Raw genomic sequence first — 16,364 nt, 5'->3', positions numbered from 1 at the left:
ATTTTGATTTCTTTGTCGTCGAATGAGTGGACAGTTTAAATTTTTCATTGTTCGATGGCAGACATTTCACCCCGGGAATTGTTATCTCTAATCTTACCCACAGCCGGTGTTACCGGATGTTGCCGCGGGTTTGCCGCATTCACGATCAATCGATATCCCATCGATCGACTCTGCGTGATGTTTTCAATGCTCGACGCAGGGTGGTGATTTTTTTTTATTTGAACATGTGGTCGGGTGAACGTTTCAAAAATAAGGGTTGGATGCTTTGAATATTTGTTTATTTTATTTCATTTTTTGGTGTCAGTTCACGTCATACACGTTGGAGTATGCCCCCAGAGGTTTATGTAGACCTATGTGGGACAGGGAAAGAAACGGATTAGCGCCGTCATTATGCGGCTGCAGCTGTCTTAAGATGTTCAATAGAAACACCTGCATTCGTACAAAGGGGGCGAGGGGGGCAACTGCAGAAAACCTTCCCCGAGTGATTGCGGCCCCTTGTAGTGAGAGCGTGAGCGAGAAAGAGAGACAGAGAGGGAGAGAGAGAGAGAGAGAGAGAGAGAGGGAGAGGGAGAGGGAGAGGGAGAGGGAGAGGGAGAGGGAGAGGGAGAGGGAGAGGGAGAGGGAGAGGGAGAGGGAGAGGGAGAGGGAGAGGGAGAGGGAGAGGGAGAGGGAGAGGGCGAGGGCGAGGGCGAGGGAGAGGGAGAGGGAGAGGGAGAGGGAGAGAGAGAGAGATAATCATATGTGATAACCATTATGGAATGTAAATCGGAATTCGCAATATCGTAAGAGGATTGGTGTAGCACTAGATATATATCGGGCTTCGATGAGTGAGGGCCGGGATGCAGCGCCGACGAAGTAGCTACAACGGGGAGTACCAGTAAAGCAAGGAATGAAGTACAATCGGTCGCAAGTCCAAGAGATCGGTGACGCAATATTATCGCACACCTCAATATCGCAACACATGAGCGGTACGACCTCCCCTCTCACCAACGATACAGAACAGCTAAGGGAAAACACGAACCCAATTAGATCAGGAGGATTTTGACCACGGATAGCGCCTATGTTTGAGGCACGTTCGAATTGCGGCTCCGATTTGCAGAGCTCGACACTTGAGTCCTGGCGACGTTTAGCGACAGTCGAGCTTTCCAAAAAAAAAAAGAGTAATTTTGTATGAGTGACATGGCCGAAACGGGAGTCGGCGAGTTTTTAGTGTGGCTGCGGAGCGGTAAGCGTTTTTAATTCCTGGCGAACGCATTTCGAGTGCCATTTAGATCGGGGCACTGACAAACGGTTGGGCCATTCGCTTATTGAGTTGGAGTCGCACCTGAAGTTTGTTTGCCGTTTTCCTTGTGAACGACCGTAGTCTGAGTTTCGCGATAACGCATAGAGTCAATCCGGTTCCTGTAGAGTCTCGTGTAAAGTCACGGTTGTGCTTGGAGCCAATTTCGGTTCGAAATTGAATGTAGCCAAATTCCGCTGCACCGGGTCTCGTCGAGTCTGCGTAGGTAAAAAAGTGTCACCTCTCGTGTAGATCGCGTATCATCGTGCGTAGACGCTCAGATTCGCGGGAAAGTTTGCAAACCTTTCTTTTTTTGAAAATAGCGACTACGACTGGAGCTCGGATGCGTAATAATACGCTATAAGCAAGCACGAAAAGAAAAGCTTCCTAGAATTATCAATTTGGTCGCGATTAGCGCGTCGAGTCACGTTCTTTTGGTTTAATGCATGAATTATTGTTTATCAGTAAGGTGGCGATTAGCGCACGTAGGCATAAGGAATTTTCTAGATTTATTAACGATCGCGGTTAGCGGGTCGATTATGATTTCGGTTAAGTTTTTGTCTAGCGGTTTGTTGTTACGTGGCGATTAGCGCCGTGAATAGTAGAGGACGGTCGCGGTTAGCGCATCGAGTCACCTCCCTTGTTTTGTTTTTTTGAATTATTGTTTGGCAGTAAAGTGGCGATTAGCGCCCGTAGGAATGAGGGGTCATCCCGATTTAGTTATTTAACTTTCTTTCTTCTTTTCTGTTGTATTGTTTCCTTTTTTTTTGTTTGTTAGATCTAAGTAGTTGAATATGAGTGGCGAATAGCGAATTACGAATTATAACTTCTCGTGGTATTTTGAGTCGCAGTGAGCGAGGTTTGCATAATTATTTTTTTTTTTTTTGGTACATTTTTTTTGATAGTATTATCATTCAAAGAAAATACATTTGTCGATTTTATCAGTGCTTCGTAAAATAACGTGTTGGCGTACGTGTTTCGTATCTCTCTCTACCCGAAAATTACCCCTCTGCTCTCCGTGGTACTGAGCTGCCGAGTATATGGTCGCGGTATATCGCATTACCGATTTCGAGGCGTGTTGATCACGCCAGGCGCCCAACAAATTTCGCGATATTGTTTCAGGTCCAGGATACCTCGCGGACGCCGATTTATTGTTCACGCGGTAAGTTCTCGGTCATTTTCTCCGAGTGACCGAGGAGCGGGAAAAATCCACGTCACAATATACAGGGTGTCCCTAAATTGAGGGACACGGACAAGCGAGCGTGATACCTGACTGAAATGCAACCGAGAATTTCTTTACCGGAAGCACGTCCGACGCATAGTTTTTGAATTATGAGCGATAGCGTTAGGCCAATCAGAGTGCACCATTTCATCTGGATTTGCCGCCACGGAAATTGCTGTTCTGTTCGTCTGGGTGAATTATTATTATTCGGTTACAAAGTAAATATCGGCACCTCCCCTCACTCGCTGTTGTACCCCTTCTCGAGCGCTGACCTCGGTATTGTTGCCGCGGCACACGCTGCCGGCCGCACACCCACGGACGCACACTCGTGTGTGTGAAAATAAGCGAATGCCCAGTTACACAATACTACGAAACACACATCTACGAGTGAAAATAAAAATAAATCTCGAAATTAATCAGCGGATTGAAGATTTAATGTTATAAAACACTTCCAATCATCGATGTATGCATAAAAGTAGAGATTTTAGATGATTGATATGCCGTTAGGGTTCATAATTAGTCATTCAATCAATCTGAATTATGCTTTCCGAACATTTTCTGTGTCTTTGTAGCATAACTTTTCCACTAGTTTGAAATTCATCATTGACATACGATTCTTCAATAATGCGAGGAAACAACAACTCGCTGAATTGACGTGTCAACAGGTTTGTGAATCAATTACAATTCACCTGAGTTGACACAAAATAACTGAATAAATGAGAATTCACTGAATCACTAAAAATGATAACTGAAATCCTGAGAATTATTTGAGATATAACTGAATTGGGAAGAGTTGTAATAAGTCAAGTTACTTTGAAAAACATTAGATTCGTGCCAAAATTTTATGTTTAGAGAGAAAAATAATTAAATTCAAATAAAAAAGTAATTTTAAATCAAGAAGAAGAAAATTTCCAAATACCTGAATTCAAATGAAGCAATTTGAATTTAATAAATCTATCCGAATTTAAGGAAAAATAATAATTCTTATTTGGACCAAAATATTTTGAATAAAACTATGAATTATCAAAATATCTCTGCTGATATTAAGACTACACGCAGAAATTCACCAAATCGATTAATTTTTACCAATTCAATCGAGCCGTGTCCGATTATTCTGTTGAAATCGATTAATCGATACATCGATTATTCTCAGATAAGTGGCCATCACTAGCATTGATCTCAACAATTTGAACGTTACTTTCCACTCCAGACCCACATTGAATCGACGAGGAAATAACTGGGAATTTGAATGACACAATATTTTTTTGAGTTGAATTAATTGAATTTATTCATGTAATTCGACTTCATTTTTCTAGTCCAAATAATAATTGTTATTTTTTCTCAAATTCGGATAGATTTATTGAATTCAAATTGCTTCATTTGAATTCAAGTATTTGGAAATTTTTTTCTTCTTGATTTAAAATTACTTTTTTATTTGAATTTAATTATTTTTCTCTCTAAACATAAAATTTTGGCACGAATCTAATGTTTTTCAAAGTAACTTGACTTATTACAACTCTTCCCAATTCAGTTATATCTCAAATAATTCTCAGGATTTCAGTTATCATTTTTAGTGATTCAGTGAATTCTCATTTATTCAGTTATTTTGTGTCAACTCAGGTGAATTGTAATTGATTCACAAACCTGTTGACACGTCAATTCAGCGAGTTGTTGTTTCCTCGCATTATTGAAGAATCGTATGTCAATGATGAATTTCAAACTAGTGGAAAAGTTATGCTACAAAGACACAGAAAATGTTCGGAAAGCATAATTCAGATTGATTGAATGACTAATTATGAACCCTAACGGCATATCAATCATCTAAAATCTCTACTTTTATGCATACATCGATGATTGGAAGTGTTTTATAACATTAAATCTTCAATCCGCTGATTAATTTCGAGATTTATTTTTATTTTCACTCGTAGATGTGTGTTTCGTAGTATTGTGTAACTGGGCATTCGCTTATTTTCACACACACGAGTGTGCGTCCGTGGGTGTGCGGCCGGCAGCGTGTGCCGCGGCAACAATACCGAGGTCAGCGCTCGAGAAGGGGTACAACAGCGAGTGAGGGGAGGTGCCGATATTTACTTTGTAACCGAATAATAATAATTCACCCAGACGAACAGAACAGCAATTTCCGTGGCGGCAAATCCAGATGAAATGGTGCACTCTGATTGGCCTAACGCTATCGCTCATAATTCAAAAACTATGCGTCGGACGTGCTTCCGGTAAAGAAATTCTCGGTTGCATTTCAGTCAGGTATCACGCTCGCTTGTCCGTGTCCCTCAATTTCGGGACACCCTGTATATATATATATATATATATATATATATATATATATATATATATATATATATATATGTATATATATACGTATGTCGGAGTAGTAGTCGTGTCGTCAGAACTCTTCGCATTTGCCGGACGGGTATTCATATTCAATGGAAGGAATTACAAATGATGCGTACAATCAGTGTACAACTTCAATACCACAATAGTGAGCTTTCTTAATTCAATGTTTCTTAACACGATAGCTGGCCCTCAATCGATCCCTTATGATTTATGGGAAGTTCGGTAACAAATGCACGGTCGACAGGATACTCGATGTGTCCTTACTCGACTGCCTCTCAATCAGAACTGCTTCTTCCTTCGCACCTTCTCATTCCTAAAAGCTTCACCGGGCTCATCAGCACGCTCCCCTTATCCTTCTTTACCTCTACGGGTAGATAACGGTACATATCCCGCGACCGTGGCTACGTTCGGTGACCAGATGTGTCACCCCGAACCCAATCAGCGAATGTCATAAACGACTACCCTCATGTTCAAATTGACTACTTATTACGGTTATAAATGTTTGAACTATGGTCTTGGAAATTTCCACTCTCAGGGAAAAACTCGACCATACTTCTCTCTCCGACATGTATATATATATATATATATATATTCGCAATATCGTAAGAGGATTGGTGTAGCACTATATATATATATATATAGTGCTACACTATATATATATATATATATAGTGCTACACCAATCCTCTTACGATATTGCGAATATATATATATATATATATACATGTCGGAGAGAGAAGTATGGTCGAGTTTTTCCCTGAGAGTGGAAATTTCCAAGACCATAGTTCAAACATTTATAACCGTAATAAGTAGTCAATTTGTAGCACTATATATATATATATATATATATATATAGTGCTACACCAATCCTCTTACGATATTGCGAATATATATATATATATATATACATGTCGGAGAGAGAAGTATGGTCGAGTTTTTCCCTGAGAGTGGAAATTTCCAAGACCATAGTTCAAACATTTATAACCGTAATAAGTAGTCAATTTGAACATGAGGGTAGTCGTTTATGACATTCGCTGATTGGGTTCGGGGTGACACATCTGGTCACCGAACGTAGCCACGGTCGCGGGATATGTACCGTTATCTACCCGTAGAGGTAAAGAAGGATAAGGGGAGCGTGCTGATGAGCCCGGTGAAGCTTTTAGGAATGAGAAGGTGCGAAGGAAGAAGCAGTTCTGATTGAGAGGCAGTCGAGTAAGGACACATCGAGTATCCTGTCGACCGTGCATTTGTTACCGAACTTCCTATAAATCATAAGGGATCGATTGAGGGCCAGCTATCGTGTTAAGAAACATTGAATTAAGAAAGCTCACTATTGTGGTATTGAAGTTGTACACTGATTGTACGCATCATTTGTAATTCCTTCCATTGAATATGAATACCCGTCCGGCAAATGCGAAGAGTTCTGACGACACGACTACTACTCCGACATACGTATATATATACATATATATATATATATATATATATATATATATATATATATATATATATATATATATACTGGGTGTCCCTAAATTGCCTCCCACGGACTAGCCAGCATGATACCTCGTTAAAATCCAACCGAGAATTTCTTTTCCGGAAGCTCGTCCGACGCATAGTTTTTGAATTATAAGCGATAGTGCTAGGCCAATCAGAGTGCACCATTTCATCTAGATTTGCCGCCACGGAAATTGCTGTTTTGTTCGTCTGGGTGAATTATTATTATTCGTTTACGAATTAAATATCGGCACCTCCCCTCTCTCGCTGTTGTACCCCTTCTCGGGCGCTGACCTCGGTATTGTTGCCGCGGCACACGCTGCCGGCCGCACATCCATGGGCGCACACTTGTGTGTGTAAACAGAAGCGCATCCTCAAGCATAAGGAATACAGCAGCGAGAGAGGGGAGGTGCCGATATTTAATTCGTAAACGAATAATAATAATTCACCCAGTCGAACAAAACAGCAATTTCCGTGGCGGCTAATCTAGATGAAATGGTGCACTCTGATTGGCCTAGCGCCATCGCTTATAATTCAAAAACTATGCGTCGGACGAGCTTCCGGAAAAGAAATTCTCGGTTGGATTTTAACGAGGTATTATGCTGGCTAGTCCGTGGGAGGCAATTTAGGGACACCCTGTATATATATTGTGACGTGGATTTTTCCCGCTCCTCGGTCACTCGGAGAAAATGACCGAGAACTTACCGCGTGAACAATAAATCGGCGTCCGCGAGGTATCCTGGACCTGAAACAATATCGCGAAATTTGTTGGGCGCCTGGCGTGATCAACACGCCTCGAAATCGGTAATGCGATATACCGCGACCATATACTCGGCAGCTCAGTACCACGGAGAGCAGAGGGGTAATTTTCGGGTAGAGAGAGATACGAAACACGTACGCCAACACGTTATTTTACGAAGCACTGATAAAATCGACAAATGTATTTTCTGAAGATGAAAGGGTTCGTCGAAATTCCGGTCAGGAAGAAGAAGAATTTAATACTTGAAAGACGTGAATATAAAAAGTCGACGTTTCGGCCGGGCCCTGCCGACCATCCTCAGGAATAAAATAAAAAATGACGACCAGTACATGCTTAGGTGTTGTTAGTAGTACAGCATTTCGGACGTCCTTCCGTCCTTCCGTCCTTCCGTCCGAAATGCTGTACTACTAACAACACCTAAGCATGTACTGGTCGTCATTTTTTATTTTATTCCTGAGGATGGTCGGCAGGGCCCGGCCGAAACGTCGACTTTTTATATTCACGTCTTTCAAGTATTAAATTCTTCTTCTTCCTGACCGGAATTTCGACGAACCCTTTCATCTTCAATCTACCTCCTGGTCACGAACTTCTTTCCTAAATGTATTTTCTTTGAATGATAATACTATCAAAAAAAATGTACCAAAAAAAAAAAAAATAATTATGCAAACCTCGCTCACTGCGACTCAAAATACCACGAGAAGTTATAATTCGTAATTCGCTATTCGCCACTCATATTCAACTACTTAGATCTAACAAACAAAAAAAAAGGAAACAATACAACAGAAAAGAAGAAAGAAAGTTAAATAACTAAATCGGGATGACCCCTCATTCCTACGGGCGCTAATCGCCACTTTACTGCCAAACAATAATTCAAAAAAACAAAACAAGGGAGGTGACTCGATGCGCTAACCGCGACCGTCCTCTACTATTCACGGCGCTAATCGCCACGTAACAACAAACCGCTAGACAAAAACTTAACCGAAATCATAATCGACCCGCTAACCGCGATCGTTAATAAATCTAGAAAATTCCTTATGCCTACGTGCGCTAATCGCCACCTTACTGATAAACAATAATTCATGCATTAAACCAAAAGAACGTGACTCGACGCGCTAATCGCGACCAAATTGATAATTCTAGGAAGCTTTTCTTTTCGTGCTTGCTTATAGCGTATTATTACGCATCCGAGCTCCAGTCGTAGTCGCTATTTTCAAAAAAAGAAAGGTTTGCAAACTTTCCCGCGAATCTGAGCGTCTACGCACGATGATACGCGATCTACACGAGAGGTGACACTTTTTTACCTACGCAGACTCGACGAGACCCGGTGCAGCGGAATTTGGCTACATTCAATTTCGAACCGAAATTGGCTCCAAGCACAACCGTGACTTTACACGAGACTCTACAGGAACCGGATTGACTCTATGCGTTATCGCGAAACTCAGACTACGGTCGTTCACAAGGAAAACGGCAAACAAACTTCAGGTGCGACTCCAACTCAATAAGCGAATGGCCCAACCGTTTGTCAGTGCCCCGATCTAAATGGCACTCGAAATGCGTTCGCCAGGAATTAAAAACGCTTACCGCTCCGCAGCCACACTAAAAACTCGCCGACTCCCGTTTCGGCCATGTCACTCATACAAAATTACTCTTTTTTTTTTTGGAAAGCTCGACTGTCGCTAAACGTCGCCAGGACTCAAGTGTCGAGCTCTGCAAATCGGAGCCGCAATTCGAACGTGCCTCAAACATAGGCGCTATCCGTGGTCAAAATCCTCCTGATCTAATTGGGTTCGTGTTTTCCCTTAGCTGTGCTGTATCGTTGGTGAGAGGGGAGGTCGTACCGCTCATGTGTTGCGATATTGAGGTGTGCGATAATATTGCGTCACCGATCTCTTGGACTTGCGACCGATTGTACTTCATTCCTTGCTTTACTGGTACTCCCCGTTGTAGCTACTTCGTCGGCGCTGCATCCCGGCCCTCACTCATCGAAGCCCGATATATATCTAGTGCTACACCAATCCTCTTACGATATTGCGAATTCCGATTTACATTCCATAATGGTTATCACATATGATTATCTCTCTCTCTCTCCCTCTCCCTCTCCCTCTCCCTCTCCCTCTCCCTCGCCCTCGCCCTCGCCCTCTCCCTCTCCCTCTCCCTCTCCCTCTCCCTCTCCCTCTCCCTCTCCCTCTCCCTCTCCCTCTCCCTCTCCCTCTCCCTCTCCCTCTCCCTCTCCCTCTCCCTCTCCCTCTCCCTCTCCCTCTCCCTCTCCCTCTCCCTCTCTCTCTCTCTCTCCCTCTCTGTCTCTCTTTCTCGCTCACGCTCTCACTACAAGGGGCCGCAATCACTCGGGGAAGGTTTTCTGCAGTTGCCCCCCTCGCCCCCTTTGTACGAATGCAGGTGTTTCTATTGAACATCTTAAGACAGCTGCAGCCGCATAATGACGGCGCTAATCCGTTTCTTTCCCTGTCCCACATAGGTCTACATAAACCTCTGGGGGCATACTCCAACGTGTATGACGTGAACTGACACCAAAAAATGAAATAAAATAAACAAATATTCAAAGCATCCAACCCTTATTTTTGAAACGTTCACCCGACCACATGTTGAAATAAAAAAAAATCACCACCCTGCGTCGAGCATTGAAAACATCACGCAGAGTCGATCGATGGGATATCGATTGATCGTTAATGCGGCAAACCCGCGGCAACATCCGGTAACACCGGCTGTGGGTAAGATTAGAGATAACAATTCCCGGGGTGAAATGTCTGCCATCGAACAATGAAAAATTTAAACTGTCCACTCATTCGACGACAAAGAAATCAAAATGGCTGCTCATCCGACAGCACAAAAATTTCATTGTCAAGCTATATGTCAGTAAAATCGGGCAAAAATACTGGTAGCGCCATCTATGTCAACAGCCGGTAACATTTTCGTGGGTAAGGCTTACCATCGCGGTGGTAACACACCGACTATCGGTAAGGTAGGAATCGGAACACTCTGCCGGTACGCCGCAATTTTTTTTGATTTAGAACTCTTGTATCTCTACTACATATCCGTATACATTATTTTGCTCGGTTGCCAAATTTCCGTACAATATAATTATAATGAAAATCGTAGATATATGTTTGAGACAGATCCGGAATGGAGAAACCTGCATACAATGGTTTATTCAACTTGACTTTCGTTCTACTCATTTCGACGATAATTATATCTTTGTCGAAAACGGTGCAGCTATGCAAATTAGGTTTGTCTATGGTAGCTCTAGCACCGTATCTTTCATCCCATTTCGCGGTCAGCCTGACATCTCTATACTTCCTAACATTTTCCATTGTTTTGCCAAAATCCGCGTTGTTCATCAGTTTATAGAAATTTTTCTCGAATTCGTTGTGAGATTTTTCCCGCAAATCGGTATTCAAATCGATGTATTGTTTGAGCCACGGGGTTTGCCTGAATTTGAGAACTTTCTGAATTTTGAGTAATTTCAAGCCGAATTCCAAACATTGCTTTAATATGCGATAGTGAACAACGTAGTTTTTCTTGGAAAGTAGCATGGTCGTCAATTTCGGCTGTTTATTGTTCGAAATCGGTGTTACACAGTGCTCCGGATACAATGGTAAATTATGAGTTTCATGCAACTCCTCAGGATATTCCAAATCAACTTCGAATACATAATGAAAATTTGATTGAAATTGAGCCGTTCCATCGGTACACTAGTTTTGAAATAAGCTTCGAACGAATGTGCCAATTCCTCTAACTCATTCACAAACCATTGAATGCAAGTCTCTCCACGATTAATTTTGAATTTGGAAATTGAATCGTTGAACGCACAATGTAAATAGTAAGCTGAACTATACGTAAGATGCTCCTGATAAATTGTTCTATTTTCCCGAAAACTTTTAAGAATGGGCTGCAGTAAACATTCTAGATCTGCGTAAATGCAGAATGGAACGGTTTCTCTGTGCTTGAAATTTTTTAATTTGAGAATCTTGTCCTCTTCTGCTGGTGAGATAACTTTGGTTTTGTTGAAATTCATGCAATCAACTCGGTGCTTCAACAAACATCTTTCGAAATTAAAATGAGACAGACACCTATCGCACAACCACGTCTGATGTGAGCGTTTGGAAATTTGAGAACTTGTTAACCGCGATAAATTTCGAATCCATGCAAAATGATGTGTTACATTCCTTTCAATATTTTCCATACCATCATCATCATCGTCATCGTCGTTTTCAGTCTCTATTACTAAAAGATAGATTGTAGGTTTATCAGACTTCTTTCGGCTTAAATAATTGAGTACAATTTCACTGCGCTTTTGTTTCTCAATACAATCTATACTATAAACGTTGATTAAAAGTTTGTTGAGTTTCTCAAATTTTGGAATCTGGTCCAAAGACATTGGAAAATGCAAACCGTCGTATTGTAGCACTGAACTGAAATACGGATATGAAGAAATTTTACTGGGATTGTGTTGTTGGCCGGAAAGAGGGCTGCGGTGACCGACCATAGAAAGCAATATGAGTCGCCGTTGCGGATGTTGACGACAGCATTTTTATCTTGAATATCTTTGGGTAGTGGTGTGTATGTGAACACACCGCCTCGTAGTGGCACGTACTTGTTAATGTTGACGGCAAGATTTATAATTTCAAGTAACAACCAGCCTGAATCCTTTTTCCTAAAAATCTTCCACGTTTTTCAGCAAACGCTCTGTCGCGTTTTCGATGAACCATTCGTGAATATCCGTTGTCTGGAGGATGATTTCATTTCTCGCATTAAAAAATTTGATCTCTTCCACCGTGTGATCATCTTTTCTAACTTCAAATTTACAAACCAGGATAACGTTGGCTTTCAAGCTCCTGTCTTTCTTCAAAGCGTGTTTTAGTCTTGTCACAGCTAGTACATTTGCGTCTTCTAGAAATCTCTCCACATCTTTATGCTTCAAATTGACGATGGATCCAGTTCGAATGCTCCCCTCAAAAGCTGATTCCAAATCTTCCCAATGAACTCGATCGCTTCTTTTTCCTTTCCACGTACCTCCACCCGTTTTCTGAAGATGTTTGAATTTTCCCGCGAGCGCTCTCAAGAGTCCGATCGCTGTGATAATTCTCATCTTTTCTCCAATCGATGAAGCCTTTCGCAAAATTTTGTTGAGAAGCCGAATATTTTGACTTCCGAATTATATCCATTTTTGAATTTATGCTGTTGATGATGATTTGCCCAAGATTTTGTACGCTGATTCCATAATATCGATCAATCTCAAACACTTCGTGGATTCCATCTTTAGCTTTCGCCTCACGTGTACTTGACATGTTGATACTGAATGATCGTTTGCAGTGATGAGCGTCCTTTTTATAGGGCAGCTGTACGTATGTTTTTGTGTGCGCGCGCAATGTTTTGCATTCTTAGAGCGATAGTAACCCAACACCGCAGATCCTTGGCTCTGAATGTATACGGCCGCAGCTATCGGTCGACTTTGCACTCTGGCCTTGACTGAACCCAGTATCAATATCAACCGTTAATTCGAAACATCTGTCCTGCTAGTTAAGAGTTCATTCCAGAACCTTCTAGAATTCGACGTCGCACCTCAATCCGTTGTCCGCAGGCCGCTTGCCGTCAAATCGAAACTTGTCGAACGCATTGTTTGTTTGTCAGCATAAGTATCCGAGAATCGTTCAGGGTCGAGGTGGTTTCTTTACACGGTTCACGAACTCAACGTCGCACCGCAATCCGTAGTCCGCAGACCGCTCACCGTCAAGTCGAAACTCATCGGACGAGAATCTTCCGAGGTCGAGGCGGCTTCTTCACACGACTGACGAACTCAACGTCGCACCGCAATCCGTTGTCCGCAGGCCGCACACCGTCAAGTCGAAACTCGTCGGACGATTCCGAGTATTGTTTTCGTCGGACGATTCCGAGAATTGTTTGTCTGAAATACGTTTAAGGCCAGAGCGGGTCTTTCAGAATTCAACACCGCACCGAAATCTTTCGACCGCATGCCGCTCAACGTCGAGTCGAAACACGTCGGACGAATCTTTTGTCAGCCTAGATTCGTTCAACGCCATTGCATGAGCCTCCCAACGTCGTACCTTCACCCTCGAAACCTTTCGATCGCCGGAGAATCTTCTCGAACCTTCTGGAAGCCCACAAACCCTGACACATGCCAGGATTTTCGGTCGAACGTTCGAGAAACCACGGGGTCCGCTCGAACGTCCGAGGATTCACAGAGTGCGCTCGGTAATGCAGTTATCGATCCCGCTGGATGAGCATGATTTTCTTGACCGACAAAGAGCACAATTTATCCTACAAGGGGTAATATTTCGACAATTTCAGCCATTTTTTATCAACGATCATGGCCATTCGGAGGATTTCTTACCGACGATCATGGTCATTTGGAGGATTTTTTACCAACGATCATTGTCATTTGGGATATTCTGTTACCGACGAGCGGTCGGCAGAGCACGTTTTATCTCACGAGATTGGGGGTTACCTTCAAGGGTTTGCGTCTGGGATGCACGGATGGGCGGCTTGGTCGGTGAAGAAGGTTTTTGTACTCAGAGCCAGCCATTTATCGCTACTTGTAAGGCTTACAAACTCCAACAAAATCTTTTTTTTTCGACAAAAATCATCGCACAACTCCTCTCAACTCTCAACATCGAATAGAGCTTTATCGAATTGACTTGATGATTCTAAGTTCAATAAGTCCCAGGCCAAAGTTTGTAAGCTGAAACTTTTCTTCTCAGTTTTTCGTTCCGGCAAGACTTTTTTGAGTACAGTCAAGCTGTCTCAAATTTTTGCGATATTCTGAAAACTGTCGATCATACCGTTATTAATGATATATAGCAGTAAGTAAGAGGAATCGAATGATGCTTCATTAGCGACAAGAATGCATGGTTCTGATGAAATCTGGAAAAACTCTTGGAAAAAAAGTCGAGCGTCACGAGGAGGAATCGACAGTACTTCTTTGCCATGGAAAAATAGTTTTCCCTCAACATATTTTAAACTTGTAACCCTAGAAGCATCAGCATTAAGGGGTATGGCCACTGTAAATTTTTTGAAAAATCGATTTTTTTTTTATTGGCTTCAAAAATAGTTTAAACCCTCTAGAATAAGGAAAAAAAGGTCCCGTGCGAGAAAAATTTTTTTTTGGCCCCCAAATCATCTTCAAGCGGAAAAACTGTCCTAGATATCGCGACGGATATCGCTGTTTGCACATTCAATGGCGGCCTTACCAACGTCTTGCAAATATTCAAGATATACATACAAGATATTCACATACAACAGCACAAAAAAACAAATTTGAACTAACTGGTGATGAGAGGAATCAACGACATCAGAGTCAGGGCGGCTAGGTGGTCTAGTGGAGTAAGGCTCCGGTAAAGCATCGCTAGATAGCAGGTTCGATTCCTGGCTCCGTCGTTAATTTTTCGAATTTACCAGTTTTTCAAATTTATATCTTCAAATATTCAAGATGTTGGAGGTGGAAATTGGTGTACAGTTATATAATTTCTGCATCGAAGCCGACGCCAAACGCATTACGCACGCGGAGACATCTCTGAGCGACGCGGAAAAAAGTGCGCGCGCGCTCCAAAAATCCACCAGGAAAGACGAAGAAGACGAAAATTTGGCCATCGAAGGACAAATGTATGGTGCTGGGATTGCAGACTAACGGTAAAATTTTTTTTTACCTTCTTTTTTTTATTTTTTCCAATAAAAAACTATTCGCAAAACTTTAAACGCGTTTTTCTCGAAACACGGTTTTTCAAAATGGCACGCAGCATCACTCGAACAATTTTAATTTTTTTTACTTGAAATTTTGACCAGATGTGAACATTAACATTATCTTGAGAATGTCGATCGGGATTTTCAATAACTTTATTTATTGATTTTTTATTAACAAAAAACTAGCCGTTTTTTCGTCAAAAATCAATTTTTTTTTTCAAACGCACGCCAAATCCACAAAAATTGATAATTTTTAAAATCCGATCGACATTCTCTAGCTATAACCCTCTAGATTGATGGTTTTTTTTTTTTTTGTTCTAGATTCAAAAGTGCACCAGTGGTGCTGCGTGCCGCGGAGCCCTGCAAGCAAAACATGCCCCGGGAAGATAGCTGTGGAACCGCCATTTTGTATTTTTTTTGCTGTAAAAAAATTTGATAATAAAGTTTAATGTATGCCCGATAGCACCCTTAAAAGTTTTTTTTCAATTACTTTTAATTTTGGAAGCAAAAAATTCGTGAAAAAACCTTTTTTTTTGGACCGTTACAGTGGCGTTACCCCTTAATCGGCTTAGAAGGATGGAGATGAATGCTGAATCAATATTTTTCAAATTTCGCTGCTATTTGTAAAATTTCTGAGTTTCCCGAAAACCCAGAAGTTTTGAAATCGAAAAAAATTATATTGCAGGTTTTCACAGATAGCGAAACGTCTGGTACTTCGTCTGAAAGATGTTAGAAATCAACAACTGTAGTGTTATCTACACTTGAGTCGATACCACAGTTGGTTCGACATTGGATCCCTTCAGATTGCTCCATAGACTTTCTGGAGGCTTCCTCATTTCGCGCTAGTAAGAGTCCATGTAAGAGCTATGTAAGAGTAAGAGCTTCAGTAGATGGCAATTTTAATTTGGTCGCTCGCTTGTCACTTTTCATATTCACTTGCTCAGCAAACGGTGCAGTGTGCTTCCCCGGTGAAACATTCATTCGTGTATTCACGTCCAAAACACGTTTTTCCCCTCCATTTTTAGAGCAAACAGTACTGGCTAACCTGTTATCTGCAGATTCACTGAGACTGTAGCAGCAGTTCTTGGGCGCTTTGTGAGACATTATATTATTTATGCTCCTATTCGCTTGACTCCAGGCAACAACAGAAAATTTAGGAGCATTATCAGAATATTTTCCAAATATCGCTGATAGCTTATTCGTCGACTGAAGACTATAAAGACAGTTACTCTTATGGGATTTGGTGTGACAACGGAACTTCGTCGCGCGCTTGCGCCCTCTGCGATGTTCCAGCGGCAGAGTTGGGAACTTACTGCAGAGCATCAGAGGGTGAGCGATCATGACATGATGTTGGTTGCAATAATTTTTCGAGTAACACAGACGTCGTAATGGTGAACTCAAGTTAATATTTAGCTTGTGCGTACTTACCGGTTTATAACGTTACCGAAGCGTCAGCGATTCAAGAAATTAATAATGAGAATCAATTTCTTCCATAATTCGTAGCAAAAACGTGATTTAATTGAAGTATAGGTACCCGGG

At 41.8% G+C, this 16,364-nt stretch overlaps 1 protein-coding gene and 1 long non-coding RNA gene across 2 annotated transcripts in view; one reads left to right on the top strand and one right to left on the bottom strand.

Moving 5' to 3' along the window:
- The window catches only part of LOC124300690 (glutamate receptor ionotropic, NMDA 2B), a 1,918,249-nt gene that overhangs the window by 359,779 nt on the left and 1,542,106 nt on the right, over window positions 1-16,364 (bottom strand). The gene's annotated exons all lie outside the window — the stretch shown is intronic.
- Window positions 14,185-15,233, top strand: LOC124300700 (uncharacterized). Its single transcript, XR_006907285.1, has 3 exons — window positions 14,185-14,479; window positions 14,575-14,774; window positions 15,147-15,233. It is a non-coding gene; the product is annotated as an uncharacterized LOC124300700 (long non-coding RNA).

Source organism: Neodiprion virginianus, chromosome 3 (assembly GCF_021901495.1).
Source record: "Neodiprion virginianus isolate iyNeoVirg1 chromosome 3, iyNeoVirg1.1, whole genome shotgun sequence".
NCBI classification, from domain to species: domain Eukaryota; kingdom Metazoa; phylum Arthropoda; class Insecta; order Hymenoptera; family Diprionidae; genus Neodiprion; species Neodiprion virginianus.
This window is presented reverse-complemented; position numbering and strand designations above follow the sequence as displayed.